A 20027-nucleotide genomic window follows, 5' to 3' on the forward strand; every position below is an offset into this window, starting at 1 on the left:
GATATTCTCTCTGGCAACCCAGTGAAAATGTCAGGTAGACAATATAATACTCTGGAATTGAGGGGAGAGGTCTAGAAGTAGAGGTTGTCAGTACATATATAGTATGTACTTATTCATAAAATCATGAACATAGGTGAGACCAGACAGGCAGTGAAAATAGTTAGAAAAGAGAGGAATGACAGTGATTAAGCTCTTGGGCAACCCAAGCTGGGGTTAGGAAGATGAGGAAGATCCTATAAAGAGGACCAAGAAGGTGAACTGATTGAAGTTGAAAGAAAACCTCCAGAAGGGGTATGAAGTAAAGGAAGTATGATAAGGAAAAGGGAGTTATCTGTGTCACAGATTAATGATGGGTCAGGAGGAGAAGGAAGAGTTGACCACTGGTTGTGGCAACATGATATCACTGGTGACTGATGAAAGATGTCTCAATAGCGTCCTAGAATCAGATGCTTGATGAGTCCAGGAACAGGTAGGAACAGGGTGGGAAGGAGTGGAAACCATATGTATCCCATTTGTAGGGATCCCTGCTGTCAAATGGAGTAGGAAAATGCTTGAAGGATGGGAAGAGATATAGGGAGCAGCAAGGATTTATTTTTCAGAGAAAGAGTTTCTGCTTTCTTTTATTTTAATATGGGAGATGTTATGATTTGTCACTTAAGATGTCGCCAACTTACTGATTTTTTAAATAAAGTACATGTCCTACAATTAGTTCTCTGTGTTGTTTCCATTACAAATAAGTACTTTCAGAAGATTTGAAGAAGGTGTCTTGTTTGACCTCATAGTTTCATTTCAAAATCATAGGGAGAGAATAGAATACTATTATTGGATTTACAACTAGGTCTGCTCTGTGCATGATGTATTACTAAACGCCAGTTTCAACTAACTGGGTGAAAAATGAATAATCAACTCTTTTCTCTCAATATTTTTCTCTCCTATTTCTCTCCTACATTATGTAAAATACTTCACTTAATTTCAACTGAAATACAACTGTTTTTATAATTGTGTAACATGATATAATCTACAGGAAATATAAAACCCACATTAATAACCTAACATTGATCTACAACTTAATCACAGCTACATCCTCAACTATTCACTCACCTAGAACATTACTTGATATATAGTTTATGCTTAACACTTGTTTCTTTAAAAAAATTGAACGGGGACACCTGGGTGACTCAGTCAGTTAATCGTCTGCCTTTGGCTTGAGTCATGATCCCAGGGTCCTGGAATGGAGCCCTTCATTGGGCTCCTGGCTCATCAGGGAGCCTGCTTCTCCCTCTGCCTGCCCCTACCCCTGCTTGTGCGTGCGCTTGCTCTCTCTCTCTCTCTCTCTGTCAAGTAAATAAATAAAATCTTAAAAAATTAAATCTTCTTCTAAGAAGTGGCATTTATACATCATGGAATATTACTCAGCTACAAAAAAGAACAAAGCTTTTCCATTTGTAATGACGTGGATGGAGCTGGAGAGGATAATGCTAAGCAAAATAAGTCAGCCAGAGAAAGAGAAATACCATAAATTCCACTCATATGTGGAATTTAAGAAACAAAACCAATGAACAAAGGGGATAAAAAAAAGAAAGAGAGAGGGAAACCAAGAAAGAGACTCTTAAATGTGAGAACAGACTGGTAGTTACCAGAGGGGGGGTGGGTGGGTGGGGGGATGGGGGGAAATAGGTGATGGAGATGAAGGAGGGGACTGGCTGGGATGAGCACCAGGTGTTCTAGGCACGTGTTCAATCCCTTTGTCCCCCTGAAGCTAATATTGGACTGTACGTTAACTAACTGGAATTTAAGTAAAAACTTTTTAAAAAATGAATGGAATTCATTGCTCTTATAACCGTTTTCTGTAAGAGTCACATTTAAGACTAAATTATGAATCTGTGTCCTTTATAAACCATTCAGCCTTCTGAGAGAATAAAATATAAGACATATAAATTGAGTCTACTTAATCTGACAGACTGATATATTAATAATGATAGATTTAATTTTATATGCATATAGCTTTTATAACTTTTATGGTACTACTGAGGAGGTGCATAAAATGTCCTCAACAGAATCATTGTAAATGTACAGAATATCCTAGACCTGGGTTTCTCAGTCTTCACATTTGAGCCAGATAATTCTTTGTTGTGGGAGGATGTTCTGTGCCTACAGGGTGTTTGGCAACATCCCTCCATTTTGTCCACTAGACTCCAACCCCTGATGTAACAGTCAAAAATGTGTCCATTGTCAGATGTCCCTTGGGGGGGAAAATCACCTCACCTCCAGGTTGAGCGTCACTGTTCTAGACTCAAAGAGCTCAGTAGACAAGTTTTGTTCTTCATTAATGGAATCCATAGTAGAATAATGGACTCAAAAATTGGGAATGTAATTTCTATCATAAAATATAACAAATGTGAATTCCTTAAGGAGAAGGTACATGGGTAAAATGTGTGTAAAAGGTTATAGTGTTTTGAACATCGACTTTCACAGAACCTGTGCATATGTAGGTTCATAAGAAGAAAGATGGGCTTCAGAAGAATGGGTAGGGATAAAACACATTTCCATGGAAGGATGACTGCCAACCTTGGGTTTCAGAGAATCATATTAAGGTTGACTTAGTTCTTATCTTTACAGTAAGAGATGACATCCTAAGAGCTGAGATTTATAACCCTGTTGATTAGAAGATATCTCTAGCTACTTTATTAGGCACTCGTCCCTCAGTGCTCTCATCTATAAAAGATAATAGAAGAATCTTTCATGTAGCTCTCAGCAGGTAGAAACGAATGAGTATTGGAGAGGCACTTAAGAAATATCAGGCAGTAATATTTGCCATTTCTGTGCTGTTACATAACAGTCCAATTGGTAGACTGTGAAGAGAGATTCATGTGGTTTGGTAGATCAGAGTACAGGTTTCTTGTTGGCAAGAAGTCAAAAAAAATACGGAAAGCATTGGAGGAAACTGCATCGCTGAAGGGATGGGCAGAATCATTTGTGGTAAGCTTAGAGGTGTGTAAATGAAAGGCCTAGGAGAAAACCCCCACAAACGATTCTTACGATAATCCATATGATAATCTACCTGACTAATTCAGGGAAGTCACCATCTGAGATAGGGAAAAAATAGTCTGACTTCTATGTGGTACAGTATAGTAGGTACAATAGAGTAGGTAAGGGGTAGAACTGTTTATTTTAACCTGGTTTTCCGTACCCAGTGGACAATTTTGGGTAGTTTCCTGTAACCTCAGCCCCTGCTGAAACCATGCCTTCAGAGAGACCCAAACAACCTTCACAGGTGCCATTTTTGCTGGCCTAAGGGCTTCCCGTTATCCTAACCCTGGCTACTATAGGGTACAGAGAAAGTACTCGAAGTCCCCGCTACTCACCGGTGTGTTCCTCTCCCACTGCTTATGGCAGGCTCTCCCACTATTTCTGATACTCAAATTATTTGACACTCATTGACTTATGTTCTTCTCTTTGGTCAAACTGTGCTGACGTAGAGTATCCTAGTCGAGTTTTGGAATCAGAAATAAATCTGTGTAAGACGGTGAGCATGTATTTCCTCTCAAATTAGTGGTAATTATTTAATTTTCCAACTGAACATGAGGTTTCATAAGCTTTCTGTTTGGGGTTAATTTTTTTTTTTTTTTAATTCAAAGGAATTATTTTCCCAGCTGATTGTTGTACTAATTACAAAACACACGTTACCAAGCAAAGACCCCCTTGGAAATTGCCAAAATAGACGTCTGAGTCACATGCCGTGAGAGGAGGCTTCAACTCAAAATATGAATCCTCAAGAGAGCATTAACACAACAAGACATCATTTCTTGAGTTTTTCTACCAGATCCCCTGGAGCTGACCCTGTATCTCTGAATATTGTCATTGACAAGGAGCTCACTGAGCCCTCATTTGTTCTGTTCCTGTTTTAAGATGAGTCAAGCCACCAATGAGGAATTCCTTCCTTAAACTCAGATAAAATGTCTCCCCTTAGCTTTCACAAGGCTTTCCTGTCCTCCTGTTGTGCCTCTGAAAAACAAGTCTTGTACTACTTCCGACAGCAAATTCTTCAGACAATGTCAGATAGAAATCTTCCATTTGTTTCTTCCTACCTCAGTCTTCGCTTTTTCCAGTGAAAAAATCTCCAAAGCCACCAACTATTTCTGGTTTGCACGGTGTGTATTTAATTTGTCACTCCTGAAAGCGTAAAAGGTGGAGACAAACGCTAAAATGACCAGTCACTAAGACAACAGGGGTCAACCAGGACTGCAGAGATATTTAGTCAACTTATTTATAAGCAACGATGGGCTGGCAAATTTTAATAGGGCTCTCTGAGGAAAACAAAGGACTGCCCAGTAGAGTTTACCAACTTCCGTAGTGTAAATGCTCTAACTGCGGTTGATTTCAAGTGACCAATGTGATGTCTCAGAAGGTGAGGTTGATAAGGGGTTCCTGGGTCTCCTCCTGGGCTGGTAGGAACTGCTCACCCAGAGTGCTGTAAGATAAGCTCGGCTTTCATATCTGTTCAATGTTCTGGTTGTTCTCCTCTGAAGGTCTCTTTTAACACATGATATATTTTTAATTCATAATTACCGAGGTGATGTTTGACCAGCCCAGAGTCAGTCCAGATTCCACTCAAAACTCTACTTCAAAGGTCCAATTCCCTCAAAATTCAACGTCAAACTGTCAATGAATGGGGGAAGTACACCATGTCACAGAGAAACCCTCTAGTCTCTAATATTTGGATCAGAAAAGAAAAACTAGTATCTCCACTGAAAATAAAATCAACTGCAAAATTGATATATTAGGGGTACCTTCTCATTAAATTATATACACCACTTAGCAATTATTATATACCACTAAGCTTAAGTATAGGTACCACTAAGTTGTGTGTGTGTTTTTAATGGAATGGAAAACTGCATTAAAAATAACTGCAGGAGGGATACTGCAAAACGTGATTTAAAGTTTTAAATGTTTCCATATAATTCAGCAAGCATGTATCAAGTCCTTATTGTACATTAAAGAAAACTATAAATATTCGACTTAAAATTCCACAATGAGGGGCACCTAGGTGGCTCCACCGGGTAAGCATCTTACTCTTGATTTTGGCTCGGGTCATGCTCTCAGGGCCGTGAGATGGAGCCCCACATCGGGCTCTGCACCGGGCCTGGAGCCTGCTTAACATTCTCTCTCTCCCTTTGCCACTCCCCAACCTCTAAAAAAAATCCAAAACAACCACAAACAAACGAACAAAACAAAACCCCCCAAATTCCACAGTGAATAAATTTGTTTTCTTGTTTAGCCGTTTTCACTCTTGGATAGGCTCCTACTTCCTTTAAAGCCACGGATATGTTTGTTTTTGTTCTCCAGTGAATCCGCTCTGCAGTAGGGACTCCTGAGTCCCGTTTCCCCAAGGGTGTAATCTCCACCCTTACTCTATTCATACCGCATGCAACTGGTTGAGACAAACTGTGTTAGCGCTGAATAAGCATTCGCAGGAAAAATAAAAATGCTTCTTTGGCTCCATCCTGGATGTAGGATGGCGAGACGCATGAGAAAGACAGAGCTGGGGTGGTGAGCAGTACCCGGTAAGTCAGGTTGAAGAATGTTGCTTGTTCTAAGGAAGAATTAAAGGCTTCTGATCGAGGGAGTAAGCCAATCTGATTAGCACTTAGAGAAGATATTCTGGCGGTGCTGGTGGGAATGGATTGGCCAGACATCTGATAGGGGAGGCAGGAAGAGAGGTATTGCGTAACCCAGGGAACTACAGCAAAGGGAACAGATCGGAGAGATCTTTGGGAGTCTGAATCTACAAGGATCTGAAATCCACTGGGGAAAAGACAGGGAAAGGAGGAGCTCCCTCGTGGAAGGATGGGGAACAGTCAGGGATGCGCCCAGGGAAAGAACGCAGATGCGGTTGGAATCAAGCCTCCAGGCTGGGTTGCAACAGGTTTGTGACTTTATCCTCTGGTTAGATAAAGAGACCGTGGGGCGAGGAGACAGAATAAAGAGATTGAAGGAGAATGGAGAACATTTGAATCAGCCACGGCAGGGAAGTTGAGACATAGATGATGTGGGGCTGCACCAAGGGCCCCTTCCTTAGTGACATTACATCAAGGATCTATGAGCGTACCTGTACTGTGAGAAAGTGTTCCGGATGTCCCCAATAGGTCATCCCACTTCCCTCGAATGACCTGGCCTCTAATTTCTTTCTTCCCTATTTTTTTTTTAAGATTTTATTTATTTGTTTGACAGAGAGAGACACTGTGAGAGAAGAAACACAAGCAGCAGGGGTGGGAGAGGGAGAAGGCGGCTTCCCACCGAGCAGGGAGCCTGATGCAGGGCTTGATCCCAGGACCCTGGCATGATGACCTGAGCCAAAGGCAGATGCTTTACGACTGAGCCACTCAGGCACCCCCTGTTCCTCTAATTTCTAATGAAAACTACCATACATAACAAAAGCTTCATGACTGAAGAATTTTAACAAGGTAAATCATTCCAGTCTTTATTTCCAGATTGACTACTAAATGGCTTTTGTGACAAAAACAGTGAAATTCCCACAAGTATTTACTCTGAAAACGTTGGCTGGAGACCCCCCCGATCTCCACCCCAAACAAATCCCGGACATAAGCGAGGAGACAGGAACACTGAGGCGACACAATCCACGCGGTCCTTCTGAGGAACTCCGAAATTCAGTCAAGGACCAAACCCCATGAGGTCATGTCTCATTTGGGATTAAATGGTTAACTCTGATTCTGTGATTATATTAAGAAAAACACACACAAAGTGCCCAAGAGTTTTTCCTTTGCTTGATTCAGAAATTAAATGTGCTCATGGCATGTCTGTAAAATGAACATTTCAGTGTCAGGTGTTTTCTTTGACTGTAATAGAATGTAGACGAGAAGAGAGGATGCGCTACCTTCTTCGGCAAGCTGTGCCGTGTGCCTTACAGCACCTCCAGAGTTAACCAATTTTATTTTATTTTATTTTATTTTATTTTAATTCATTTATTTGACACACAGAGAGAGATCCCAAGTAGGCAGAGAGGCAGGCAGAGAGAGAGGAGGAAGCAGGCTCCCCGCTGAGCAGAGAGCCTGATGCGGGCCTCAATCCCAGAACCCCAGGATCATGACCTGAGCTGAAGGCAGAGGCTTTAACCCACTGAGTCACCCAGGCACCCCAAGAGTTAACCAATTTTAAATGTAGTTTTGTCTACACTCTAAGAAACAAAGTTGATACCCAAAAATCTTAACCAAACTCACTAGCTGTTACTAGCTCAACCAGCAGAGGCCATTGAGAAGGCAAAGGTCAAAACATCCTTGATTGCCTCAGGCCAAGTCAGTCCAGCTCTGAGAGGCTTGGTTTTTAATGCAGCAGAAGGTGTACATCAGCTGAATTATGAAGACGACTGCCTTCACTCTCCATATGAGGTCATGCATATATTGTCTTGTAACAGTGCTTATCTGATATGTAACACAATTGGAAAACTGAGCAAGTCGCCAGCAATTTCTAAATCTTGGCTTGAAATAGTCCGTGTTGAGGCCCCTGGATGGCTCAATTAAGTGTCCAACTCTTGATTTCAGCTCAGGTCATGATCTCAGGGTCCTGGGATTGAGCCCCACATCAGGCATCCTGCTCTGGGGGGGAGTCCAGTCATCTCCCTCTCCCTTGGGCACATCCCACCTCACACTCGTGCTCTCTCTCTCTCTCTCTAAAATAAATAAATAACTCTTTAAAAAAAAAGAAATGTTCTATGTTGTCACATAAGCTATAAAGAAGATTGTTCATTGGAACTATGAACATCTATTTTGAATAATAATGGCTCTCACTTATTAATACATATTACATACTGGGATTTCGGTAACTGTTTTACAAAAATTCTGTTTTAATTCTTGTGCAACCCATAGGATATAGGTGCTAAAATCATTAGCAATTCTTAAATAAGCCAACCTAGACTTAAGTATGGTAAAAGACTCTCCTCAAAGTCACAGGATGAATGACATTTATTGGTAGGATTTGAATTGAAATCTTGTAATATCAAAGATCACATGCTTTTCAGCTAATCAAGGCAAAAATTGACCTTCTCAAAGACAGAGAGCCAATTTGATCCCACCACAGGAAGTGTCCATTACACCTGACCGGTTCCACAGAGAAAAGAACCACATGAACCAGACTGTACGCAAGAGACTCACAAGCAGTGAGATGTTTGCTGTAATGACTTAGAAGTAAGAGTGAATAATACAAATGCCAGACCATCACAGATCTGAGCTAAGTTGAAGGAATCTTGATTTAAGCATGAACCAATTCTAATCATTTTTCTGGTTGTCCGATTATTGGCACTATACTCAATATCCAGTGGCCCTAAATGGTTTACCAGACTTGGGTATAGCTCATCTTGCCATTTAAAGGTTTCTATACAGAAATTATAATAAATATTACAGAAATAAACAAAGATTACCCAAATGACAATCAAGCAGGGGGTACCATTCAGGGGCTGCGATAGCAAGGCAGTCAGCCATCACTTGTGTTTGACAGAGACTCAAAGAGAGGCAAAAGATCAGGGAAGCTTTATAGTGAAAATGGAAAAAAAAGATATGATCAGAGGTTACTGACGAGGGAAGCTAGAATCAGGTTAACTAGAAGCAAGACATTCTCTGTGATTAGTTTGGGAAGCAAGTTTTGCTTTCTCTGGTTTGGTTCTAAGAAGCAGGGGGAAAGATTGGGATGTTGGAAGTCAATAACCAAGTCTAGACCATTTGGGGCTCACCGATCCAAAGATGGTGGTTTTTCACCGGCTATTTGTTACAAAGGCTATGGGTCACAGCTGTATTATCATCCATGGTCTTGGCCATTATCGCTTTGTATACCCAGCCTCCAAAACAAGCACCACAACATGGTGATACATGAAAGGTGGGACAAGCTACTTTAACCAAAATATAGATTCTTGAAACTCTAGCCTCCACACCAATACTTGTAAATTGGTTCATTTCTGATTAAAACTCCCAAAGTAAAGTATTCAAACTCCTCCATTATAGGACTCAAAAAAATAAAAAATGCATTTGATCACTCTTTTTTTTTTTTTTAAGGACTGCTGGGCTTTCTTAGAAATCTAATTATCTATTAGCTAAATATTAATGCTGGGTTGATGTAAATATAATAAAATCTCCTCCGTCTTAATAAAAACTATTGTAACAAATACCCAGTGATGATGGTTTTTCTATGGAGAAATTGGATGACCTTGTAGTATAGAATCTTGAGGACAACACTTCCTGCCATCTCTCAGAACTGGTAAACTCTAGCATGTTGATACATCATGTTCTTAGACACATGGTATTTTACCTACTTTGTTTTACTTTAAATGGGACTCTAGGGATATCCGGGTGGCTCAGTCCTTAAGCATCTGCCTTCAGCTCAGATCATGATCCCAGGGTCCTGGGATCAAGCACCGCATCGGGCTCCCCGCTCTGTGGGAAGCCTGCTTCTCCTTTTCCTACTCCCCCTGCTTGTGTTCCCTCTCTCGCTGTGTCTCTCCCTATGAAATAAATAAATAAAATCTTTTTAAAAAAGTGACTCTATTTTAACAGTCCAAAATTATTTTAAACCTTGGTGGTGGAGGGGGACAGTGTATAATAAATTTCAGCCTTGATAAATCTACTGAATCAAATCTGTTTTAGCCACAAAAAGGAAGGTAGACGTATTTTACCACTTTCCCTACCTTTTCTCCATGCTCTTCTGTGGCTTCTTACATCGTTGGGTGGTAGAGTGTACTGGATGGGTGTTGGGACTTGACCATTTTGCCAGCCCATGCTTTCAGTCTAGATGGTGACTACTCATACAGTCAGTACACACTTTTCCTAATTGTTAGCCATGCGAGTTCTTTGGATTTTTGCGACTCTTTCAAAGTCACAAATGCCAACACTCACCTATCAACAGTCTTGGCAGCTTGTTGATGCTTTCTTTCCCAGAAGGATTTATTTGATAGTCTCACCCACACACACACACCCTCCACTGTTTGAAAATATTGTAATTACTGCCCTGAAAATAAAGACCAAAAGACAGGCTTAGCCAAAAGAGCTGAGTCTGTTATTCCATGCAGACATGACTTAAAGGTTACTTTTATTTTCACTTTGATTTTTCCAAAGCCTTAAGTAAATGCAAATGTGACTATTGTTATTTCTCTTTAGGCTAGGAAATCTGGAAAATATAGAGGAAGCTTCAGGACATACGGCTGTCTGGGGCGCAAGAGAAATGATGGAAGAAAATCTGAGTCATGAGTTCTTGCGTCAATACCCATATCCTTATTTTCTCCATGTTTATAGGGTAACTATTTCTGAGAATCCTTCACGTCTTTCATCTTTCCTCAATCTACAGTGGTTTGTTCCTTTTATTTTCCCTCTTCATTTGGCCTTTCTTTTCCTCTCTATGAGATACCTTCTGCCATTTTGTTCATCACCAGCATTAAGGTGGCCTGCTTACCGACAAAAATTCAAATTCTCATCATCATAGCAAATGACAAAGGAGCAGTCAGGCCGTGCCCCTTCAAGAAGGGAAAGATTCAAAACAATAAGTGGAAAAATAAATGCTTCCATCTAATATTCTCTAACCATTTTATAATGGCTGACAGAAGCAAAAGGCACGATAACAGAAAGAATGGCAAGAGAAGGAAAGGAAGGTCATCCTTCATGGCAGTGTGCTTTCAGCGTGTTTCTGAGGAAAGCGTGGAGTCTCTCCATTTTTGCCATCCTTGTCTGGTATGGGTTCGACTGAGTTCTCCCAGAAAGACATGTTGAAGTCCTCACCTCTGGCACCTGGAAATAGGGTCTTCACAGATGTAATCAAATTAAAAGGAGGTCATTAGTTTAGGTCCTCGTCCAGTATGACTGGTGTTGTCCACCCAGAGAGAAGAGTAGCAGGTGAAAACAGAGGTAGAGGTTGGTGTGCCATTGCCAGAAGCAAGGAGCCTTGGGCTACCAGAAGTTGAAGAGGGAAACAGGATCCTCCTCCCGAGGCTGTGGTAGGAGAGTAACCTCGATTTCAGACTCTGGGCTTCCCAAACTTTGAGAGAAGACATTTCTGTTTTAAACCACCCATTTACAGCAGCCTGAAGAAACTAATGCAACACCCATACTTGCATTTGAAAGGTGATTTCACACCTTCTAGAATTTTCTCCCATCTGCTCCTTTGTCTCTGAGGGATCTTCTACTACCTTTGCATCAATGGACTAGTAAATAGTTCTGTCATTTCCAACCATAAAGCCAGCTGCCTCACAGAAAGCCAAAGTCCAAGTTTGTTTAGATACTGAGCTCACTCTCTGGTTGTGACATATCACATTCCCAAGAGGAGATGGAAATCTTAAAAAGTTGCTCTTCAACTTTCCCTGCCATCAAGAGATCGCTGGCTGTCTATTTCCTGGGGTGGGGAGGCGGGGTTGAGTCTGCTTATGGAGTTGATTTCATAATTTTGAACAGACAGGCTAAAGGGAGCAAGCACATTTTGGGAAGACATTATTTAAGTAATTTTGATTCTATATGAAAACAAAGACTCATAAAACAATAAAAACTAAATCCAGAATAGGAGTACCCTGCTGGGTTTCACCTAAGTGTTCTTTTAAATAGCTACATTAGCATTCTGTTATTTATGAGGTAGACCAAATTTTAGATTTTTTAGTATTGTAGAATGCCTGTTTTCCTGGCCTCTGAATGAGGCTCTGCTTAAACAGTACAAGTGACCAGTCCTCCCCCAACTGCCTCAGATGAACCCTCACCCAGGCCCCCAGAGTATATTTTACACATTAACATTACTCATTGTACAGGTCTGTGCACCCAGACCTGTACAAATTAAATGTAAATATTATATGAAAAAGTAAAAGAAGAGAGTAGTGTCTCTTCATGGGATAGATCAGGAGGATTTGAGAGTATAGGCTAAAATCAAGCAAAAAGGCCCTTCTGTAATCTTACAAAGAAAGCCCTGTGTGGGCAACAGCAAGAAAATGAAAACCCACCTGGAGTAATATAACAAAGAAGCAGGCCAGCAACCAACAGAACAGATAAAATCAGAACATCAAAAAGAGGGGTGTGTGTGCCTGTGTGTTGGGGGGATAGAGTGAGGTGCCTCGGGGAAGGAAGGCTCCAAATAAAATAACTAACTTAATGTAACTTGTCTACAGTGGATCCTATCAAGGAGAAAATTCTATTCTGTATCCCGTCTCAGCCTCACTTTTCTCTTCTTTGCCTCAAATGAGCAAATGAGCTATTTGCCAGGCCTTTCCCTGCTTCCACGATTCAGACTAGGTAACAGGCTGTTCACCAAGGTATGATTTCTAAGGCATCATGCCCCTCCACAAGAAGTTCGCAAGCTATTTAGAAGACAAGATGTAAGAAACGGAAAATGACGACTTGAATCGTAGTCTCATTTCGGTCTTGCTTTGGTTGACCGTCCAGTGAGGGGGGACAGGGTCATGGATGAAGGTCAAGTGAGTAGAAGAGGAAACAGTCAAAGGAGGGCGGGCTCCGAGTTGGTTCAATTCAAATTCATGTGTCAGGTGTCATGCAAAAGGTGGATTTGTCTAGAAGTCTGAAAGACATGCGGGATAAGAAAGAGTCGAATAGGAGAGGACTGAAGTTCTCCAGATGGGAGCACGGGACGCAGCATTTTTATAAAGCGAGAAACCTGGATTCATAAAAGAGAAGTAGTCGCTGAGAACAGGAAAACATTACGTTGGGCCCCTAAATGGCAAAGCTTTAATCTGCTTGGATAGAGACCTTGAATGTTTTTGTTTGTTTGTTTGTTTGTTTTAGTAGCCATATATCTCTTTATTTTTTTATAAGATTTTATTTATTTATTTGACAGACAGAGATCACAAGCAGGCAGAGAGGCAGGCAGAGAGAGAGGGGGGAAACAGGCTCCCTACCAAGCAGGGAGCCAGACACTGGGCTAGATCCCAGGGCCCTGAGATCATGACCCGAGCCAAAGGCAGAGGCTTAACCCACTGAGCCACCCAGGTACCCCATTAGCCATATATCTCTTAAAGAACATTTCTGAGGGTGCCTGAGTGGCTCAGTGGTTAAGCATCTGACTCTTGATTTTGGTTCAAGTCATGATCTCAGGGTCATGGGACGGAGCCCTGTGTCAGGCTCTGTGCTCACCCGGGAGTCATCCTGGGATTTTCTCTCCCTCTCCCTCTCCCTCTGCCCCTCCCTGTACCTGCTCCTGCACGTTCTCTCTTTCTCTAGGAAAAAGTATTTCTGAACAAGGTTTTGGTCATGTTTCTGACAATGCAGGCAATGAGGAATGGATGACCCTTCCATTATTCAGGTGTTGTGTTTGACCAACTTTGCAAAATTATACCATACACATTCTTGGTCACCCAAGTGGATGAATCACAGCTTATTGGAGAGAGATTATAGAATTTGATAATTCAAGATGACAGCCACAGACTTTTAAATGTCTTTAAACTTATGAATATGCTAAATGCTCCCAGTGAATTTAACTCGATCTGTAAGTAGGACTGTGTACCTAAATTAGGTCCATAATTCAGCCCAGAAAAGGAAAGGACCTGGGAAAATGACATCCGAGTGTTTTCATTAACCTCAATTGCCCATATAATGTGTGCGTTTTCAACCAGCCAAAGTGTAACAAAGATGATCTGTTCTCTCCCAGTGAAAGATCGGTGAGAAGGCACATAGTGTTTTTAGGTAGACTTTTCCCCCTTATCTTAGAGCTCTCAAGCCTCAGAATTTTTTTTCAAGGGAAACACAAAAAAACCCCGAACAATGAATCCTTTCAACTACAGAATCCCTGTGATCAGCCTTTCCATGGCTGACCCTTCGGACAGGAGCAGAGACAGCAGGTTCTGCCTGGGTTGCGTGGCCCCGTTTTACCAGCACAAATGCTTGGGCAGGGAAATACCTAAGTAATTATATCCAAGGAGGAGCCTAAAAATATAAATGCTGAGCAAATGACTGAGTATCTTTTTTTTTTTGTTTTTTTTTTTTTTTTTTTTGCAGGGCAAGGGAATAGCTGAGGCCGAACAGACGTGGCCACCACCGGTTTCCCTCCTCTGAGATGTCCTTGCATAAGTGCCAGTGCATCAGGGCTGGACCCAGCGATGGGAGCAGTTACCGCGAGAACAAGGAAGGCTGGCAGAGCGTTTCAGGGTGATGTAACTGGAGATTCTGAGCAGAGTTAGTCAGAGCCCTGTGTTCTCTGTAAATACTGGAGTAACTAGCTTTTAATCTTTTTATCGACACGCCGCGTTGGTAAACAGAGATAGGGAAAACCTTCTGAAATAATGTTACCTGCACTTGTAAAATCTAGTTTATACCTAAATATTTCCCCTTCTTCCCAGTGAGGTAAGCTACTCTATTAGTGTGCCCTCGGATGACAGACTGCCGCAGTGATGGAAACCCTGTAGGGGTTTAGGAACAGAAAGGCTTTTAAGGTTTTTAGGGTTTTTGTTTTTCTCACTGCCTGCACCCCCCCACCCCCGGCCCAAGTTAGGAATCCCACCTTTGGGAACTATGGAGAAAAATAAGTGACCAAAAAAACCATGGCTTAGGGTGGTTGTTTCTCTTCAAACTTCAGGAATTTAAGTTGAAAGCAGGTAACTCCTGCTCCCTTCCTGATAGTGAAGACCCACGTACAAATTATGTGAGGCTCTTAATTCCATCTAAAACCAAGAACTTGGGTGGCCAGTTGATGTGGCTTGAGCACCAGAATTTCAAGAACACCTCCTACCTGGCTTCCCCAAAAGCCCCGAGCATACAACATAGTACCTGGAACATGAGAGGTGTTTAATAGGTGTTCTCTACTTTAAAAGGTCCAGGAAGAGGACAAACAGGGGAATAAAAGAGAAATTGACTGAATTTACTGGCCCATATCTACATACTCCATAAGCCTACCTAAGACCAACTTTCGTATATTTGGGTGAACACAGGCTAAAAAATGTTTTCATTGAGTTTCAAAATGCATACACACACACACACACATAAAACTGAACAAGAGAGCATGAGCTGAATTGCGGGAAGGGAAGAAAGAGCATCCCAAGGAGATTCGCCAACAAATGCAGAGTGCGGGGCTCGATCTCACAACCCTGAGATCATGACCTGAGCCAAAGTCAAGATTCAGACGCTTAATCGCCTAAACCACCAGGTGCCCCCAGATATATAAACTTTAAGTAATTCAAGCCACAGAAAGACATTTGGCCATTGGACGAAGCTATCATGAACAATTGCCAGAATCACATAAATAAAAATCAAATGAAATGATAGTGACAAAGATAGGCCCCGCCCCTCTCTGATTTTTAACTAAAAATCACTTGGCTTCCTTGATTTCCTTTCAATGGCAGCTACTAACTACTTTGGACATAGCCAAAGTATACCATCATTTACCCACGATTTAGAAATTGTTACAACTATTTCTCTAAACTCCGGGTTTGGAGAAAAGTGCTGCAGTCAAGAAGGGTGATCACTTCACGGCTGTTACCACATTTATGGAATGAGCTGGAATGAACTCTTGCAATAAAATTCAGTTCCTTGGGAATGTCAACATTTCTCAAGTGTCTGTCTACCATGGGCTGTGTGACATTTATAAGAGCTACCATGGACCCAGCTGGAAGACAAGACAGAACTTCTACAGTGGTGATATGCTTTGGTCTAGACCCCTGGTTTTCAAAACCGTATTGATCCGAATCACTTGCAGGGATGGTGAGGAAGAAAGATGCTGAACTCCAGCCCCAGAGATGCTTATTTGCTGGGTCTGAGGTGGAACCTGAGAATCTGCATTTTGCATAAGTTCCCGGGCAATTCTGAAGCTGCTAGTCCCAGACCACACTTGGAGAACCACTACAGGTCTCATGTGGCAGAATTAAGATTAAACCCCAGGTCGGTCTGATACAGAAATGCAAACTGATACCCGACAAGACACCTGCTAGCCTCCTAAGATTTCTCCAGCGCAGAGATGGAAGAGGTGAGGAAGCATGGGTACATGAAAGAGAAATGGATCTGGAGGCAAACCCCGGAGGCGGAGTTCCCCTGCTGGCCCTGTACGGGCCCATTCCTTAATTTGCCTGATCCTTACTATTTCCATCAGTATGCGAAGAATTCTCCAGTATTCCCAGTACTCTTGCCAAGGTGTTCTGAAGACAAAACATGATCTTTGCTGTCAAAGCATTTTTAAGCTTTGAAATGCGACCACTAGTGTTGTTTTATGATACTCATTAGGAATCCAAAAAAAAAAAAAAAAAAAAAAAAAAGCAGGAATAAAGGTGAACCAAACAAGAAAAACAAAAACATGCCCGTGAATGATCTGGTCTTTAGTTTAAAAGTTGAGACTACGTAAAAGGAAATGCCAAACACAACAGAAAAGTTTACTGGAAGCTTCAGGAGCTCAGTGATCTTAAGGATGAATGCACTAACAGTTTTAAGGGTGGGGCAACTGCCAATTTTTTTCTAATTTTTTTTCAACTTAAAAAGTAAACATCATTATTTCTCTAAGAGATGGCCTTCTGATGGATACTGAAAAATGATTAATAATCATGTAATTATTATTTGATTATTATGTTTATATAGTATATAAATACTTATATAAAATTTTAAATAAATCTATATAAATTTAATATACATTTATAAATATAGTTACATAAATAATTGCGTCTTATTGTCTGATGTAACTATTTTTGAAGAGTAAAAATTTATGTTAGCAGCTTTCTTGGGAAGTATGGTTTTCTTTATTTCATAGAATACTGAAAATATTGGGGGCACCTGGGTGTCTCAGTCATTAAGCATCTGCCTTTGGCTCAGGTCATGATCCCAGAGTCCTGGGATCAAGCCCCATATGGGGTTCCCTGCTCAGTGGGAAGCCTGCTTCTCCCTCACCACTCCCCCTGCTTGTGTTCCCTCTCTCACTGTCTCTCTCTCTGTCAAATAAGTAAATAAAAATCTTAACAACAACAAAAGAGACTCCTGGAAATATTTTATTTAAAAAATGCAATTTTACTACATTGATCGTTGGCTTTTGTCTGATGCTTTTTTTGAAAATATGCATTTGACTTCATTTGTAACACATGGCCAAACCAATGAAACACAGGATTTCCTCCCAATAAATGATTTCATCACTGTTAATCTTCATTGAGCGTTAATACAAGGGTAAAAACTAAGAGTAAAAACTAAGACTTCCTCTTCCTACTCCATGAAAATTCTCATCATAAATATTTGCATATCAAGAGCAGTAATTTCTAGCAAAATTAATATTTACTAGCACAAAGAAAAAGGGCTATTTTATATTAGATTAATAAAGGAGAGACTTTGCTCTAAACTGAGAAATCTCTCAAGACCCTTTGGGCTCTGCTTTTGTCTCTGTCTTTTCCCTCAAACAAATGGCTTATTTTATCTTAGTTCAATATTTGATATTAAAGCCAACAGACTTTCATATGTCATTAGGACCATGAAGAATGATTGCATTTCCCCCCACCAATGAAATATTGCTTTCCTTAGACTATATGTTATCTTTGCTCAGTGGAGTGAAATTCTTATTGATTTATGGTGTTAAAGTTCTGTTTGTGTTTACTCACTTTTGATGAAAATGACGAAGCCCTGTATTGGTGTGGCCAGGGTTCTGCCCTTAAATGGAGTGCAGATGTCTTCTTTTCTTTCTCTGATTGGCTTGTTTTTATCTTTTAAGTGGCTTGACAGAGGACAACCAATTTAATGCCTAGCATGCAAACTAGAATACTTTAAAGAAATCAGTAATTACAGAGTAGAGAGCAGGGTCCCACTGGCACGGTTTCACTCTATTTTATCGCTTCAATGCCTGTGCATTTCTCATGCTTCCCCTTTGTGTTGTGTACAAACGTTTCTTGAATGCTGGGTATATACTCCAACTTATGTGCGAATGTCATTTAGCATTCTTAACAATCACGCGGCTATGAATGTACAGAAAAACTGAGTTTCCATAGAGGGCACACATTAGTTGTTCAAATCGGATACTAGAGACAAAGACGGGTCCAAAATCAGCTGTGCCCTTTACAAGCCGTGTGATCTTCGAAACATTGCATGGCCACTTTGTGCCTGCTTCCTCATCTGTAAAAATGAAATTTGTCATGGGAATGGAAGGGTTAATATCCGTGAAGCATGCCCCTTGGGGCAAGCAGGTCGTTGTTAAACAAAAATTGATCAGTAAATTGAAAATATTATTTCTGCAGTCAAGCGACACATGTTAATTTGTTACCGGTAGGGGAAACATCTCAGAAGGTTCACCACGTGATGTCCCATCATTCATAGAAAACGGAGCAAAATATCTTCTAGTCACGACTTTGGTAGCACAACGTTTAGGTTGTGGACACAGTGAGGCCACGTCATCATTGTGACACTATCCCTAAGTTTCAGAGAAAATGAAAAGTCTCTGAAAGATGCAAAATCTGCCTACCCAGGCAGCTTCCAAGGGAGAAAAAATGAGACAGAGGGCTGAGTTGAAAGGGTGAGTCAAGCACAGTCTAATAAAGACAGAGCAGAAACAAGCTACGCAAGACTGTGCTGATTAAAAAGGAGTGTTCTGGGGCACCTGTGGCTCAGGGGGTAAAGCCTCTGCCTTCGGCTCAAGTCATGATCTCAGGGTCCTGGGATCGAGCCCCACATCAGGCTCTCTGCTCAGCAGGGAACCTGCTTCCCTCTCTCTCTCTGCCTACTTCTCTGCCTACTTGTGATCTCTCTCTGTCAAATAAATAAACAAAATGAAAAAAAAAGAGAGAGAGAAGGAGTTTTCCCAGGACAGATCTGGCACAACATTTTGAGGCTATTTCTAATCTTCAATGCTTTTTTTTTTTTTTTTTTTTTTTTTTTTTTTAATTAATGGTGGAGGAACTTAGCTATCGGTTTAACATGTCCCATTTTCTCAGCTTAAAAGAGGGCTAAGTTATGCTGAGCCAGGACAAATCTTGTCTCTGTGGGGAAATGGCTGGTGACTTCAATGAACAGGTACCATTTCGTGAATGAAAGGATTTGGGTGAAGGCAGAAGTTTGGTTGCTATCCATTCAGCACCACCGCACTACTCAAGTGAAATAAGACGAGAGGCTCTAAACTTACTAAAATACCTAGAATGACTTTATTCCCAGTGTTCACCTTTAAGTGTAGAGGTAATCACACAACCAAAGTGAGACTATGAAAAGCCATTAAACCTTTAACACTTCCAAAGCTCATTCATGTGCATGAGTCTCACTTTTTGCTGGTAAAAGGGACAAATCAGTGTTATTACAACATATACCAGAGTGAATTAAGACTCTCTTCCACCACAGGGATGGCTCTTTGGAGGCAGGAGCTATGTCTCCATCATTTGTTTTATATTCTGCATGGCAAATATCAGGAGTGGCAGATTTACACAGATTTAGCTAACCTGGGACCACATGTTCCAGAATGCCATTCTTTCCATAGTTCCATATTGGCCTGGACTCCCTGGGAAATGTTTTGGATGAGATTTGTAAGATGAAAGGGAAGCAAGATCCATATTCTTTTTATAGCAGAAGGTTGGCATACAGCATGAGGCTCTGTGGTCATTCACAGAGGCTGTCACTGATCGTCTGCCTTGTGTGATTGGCACGGACAGCAGGTAAACCCACGGTTTCTGTAGCTCTCTTCGTTCAACTTCTATGGCTCCTGTTTACATGATGGCAGGTACCAGCTTCTCTTGCTGGCTACCCTCATTATCTAATTGGAGGCTTAAGCATCTCATCTCAAGGTGAGAGATGGACATGAGCTCCGTTTTATCCTGGTGGCTTCCAGCTCATTTTCACTGGTTCTCATCTGTTGTCTTCCTTCACTTCACATGCATCTGTCACCCTGAAAATTCTATGTGTCAACCACTTGGAGCTTCTCACATTCTTCCAAACATGTCAGGCTCTTCATAAATCAGGAAGACGTTTCTTCTTTCTTTCAGGTTCCCTCAATTCCCCAGGCATAGCTGGTTTTTCTGCCTGTGTCTTCCTTTGCTAAGTTTTGACTTTCTCAATGGTAAGCAACTGTTAAATTTATCTTTATAAACCTAGTGCCCAGTGACAGGA

The 20027-nt window shown here is 41.2% G+C and overlaps 1 protein-coding gene across 7 annotated transcripts in view; it reads right to left on the reverse strand.

The window, feature by feature from the left end:
• The window catches only part of KCNJ16 (potassium inwardly rectifying channel subfamily J member 16), a 54052-nt gene that overhangs the window by 26270 nt on the left and 7755 nt on the right, over positions 1–20027 (reverse strand). For 2 of the 7 annotated variants that reach the window (XM_059379262.1, XM_059379259.1), the window contains exon 3: positions 9900–10011. The exons of 4 other annotated variants lie outside the window; for them this stretch is intronic. The gene's annotated coding sequence lies outside the window, so the exon portion shown is untranslated. Of the gene's footprint in view, positions 1–3365; positions 3486–9899; positions 10012–20027 lie in introns of those variants that run through there. One more of the 7 variants, XM_059379263.1, reaches the window with a different exon arrangement.

Source organism: Mustela nigripes, chromosome 16 (genome assembly GCF_022355385.1).
Source record: "Mustela nigripes isolate SB6536 chromosome 16, MUSNIG.SB6536, whole genome shotgun sequence".
In the NCBI taxonomy this organism is placed as follows: Eukaryota; Metazoa; Chordata; class Mammalia; order Carnivora; family Mustelidae; genus Mustela; species Mustela nigripes.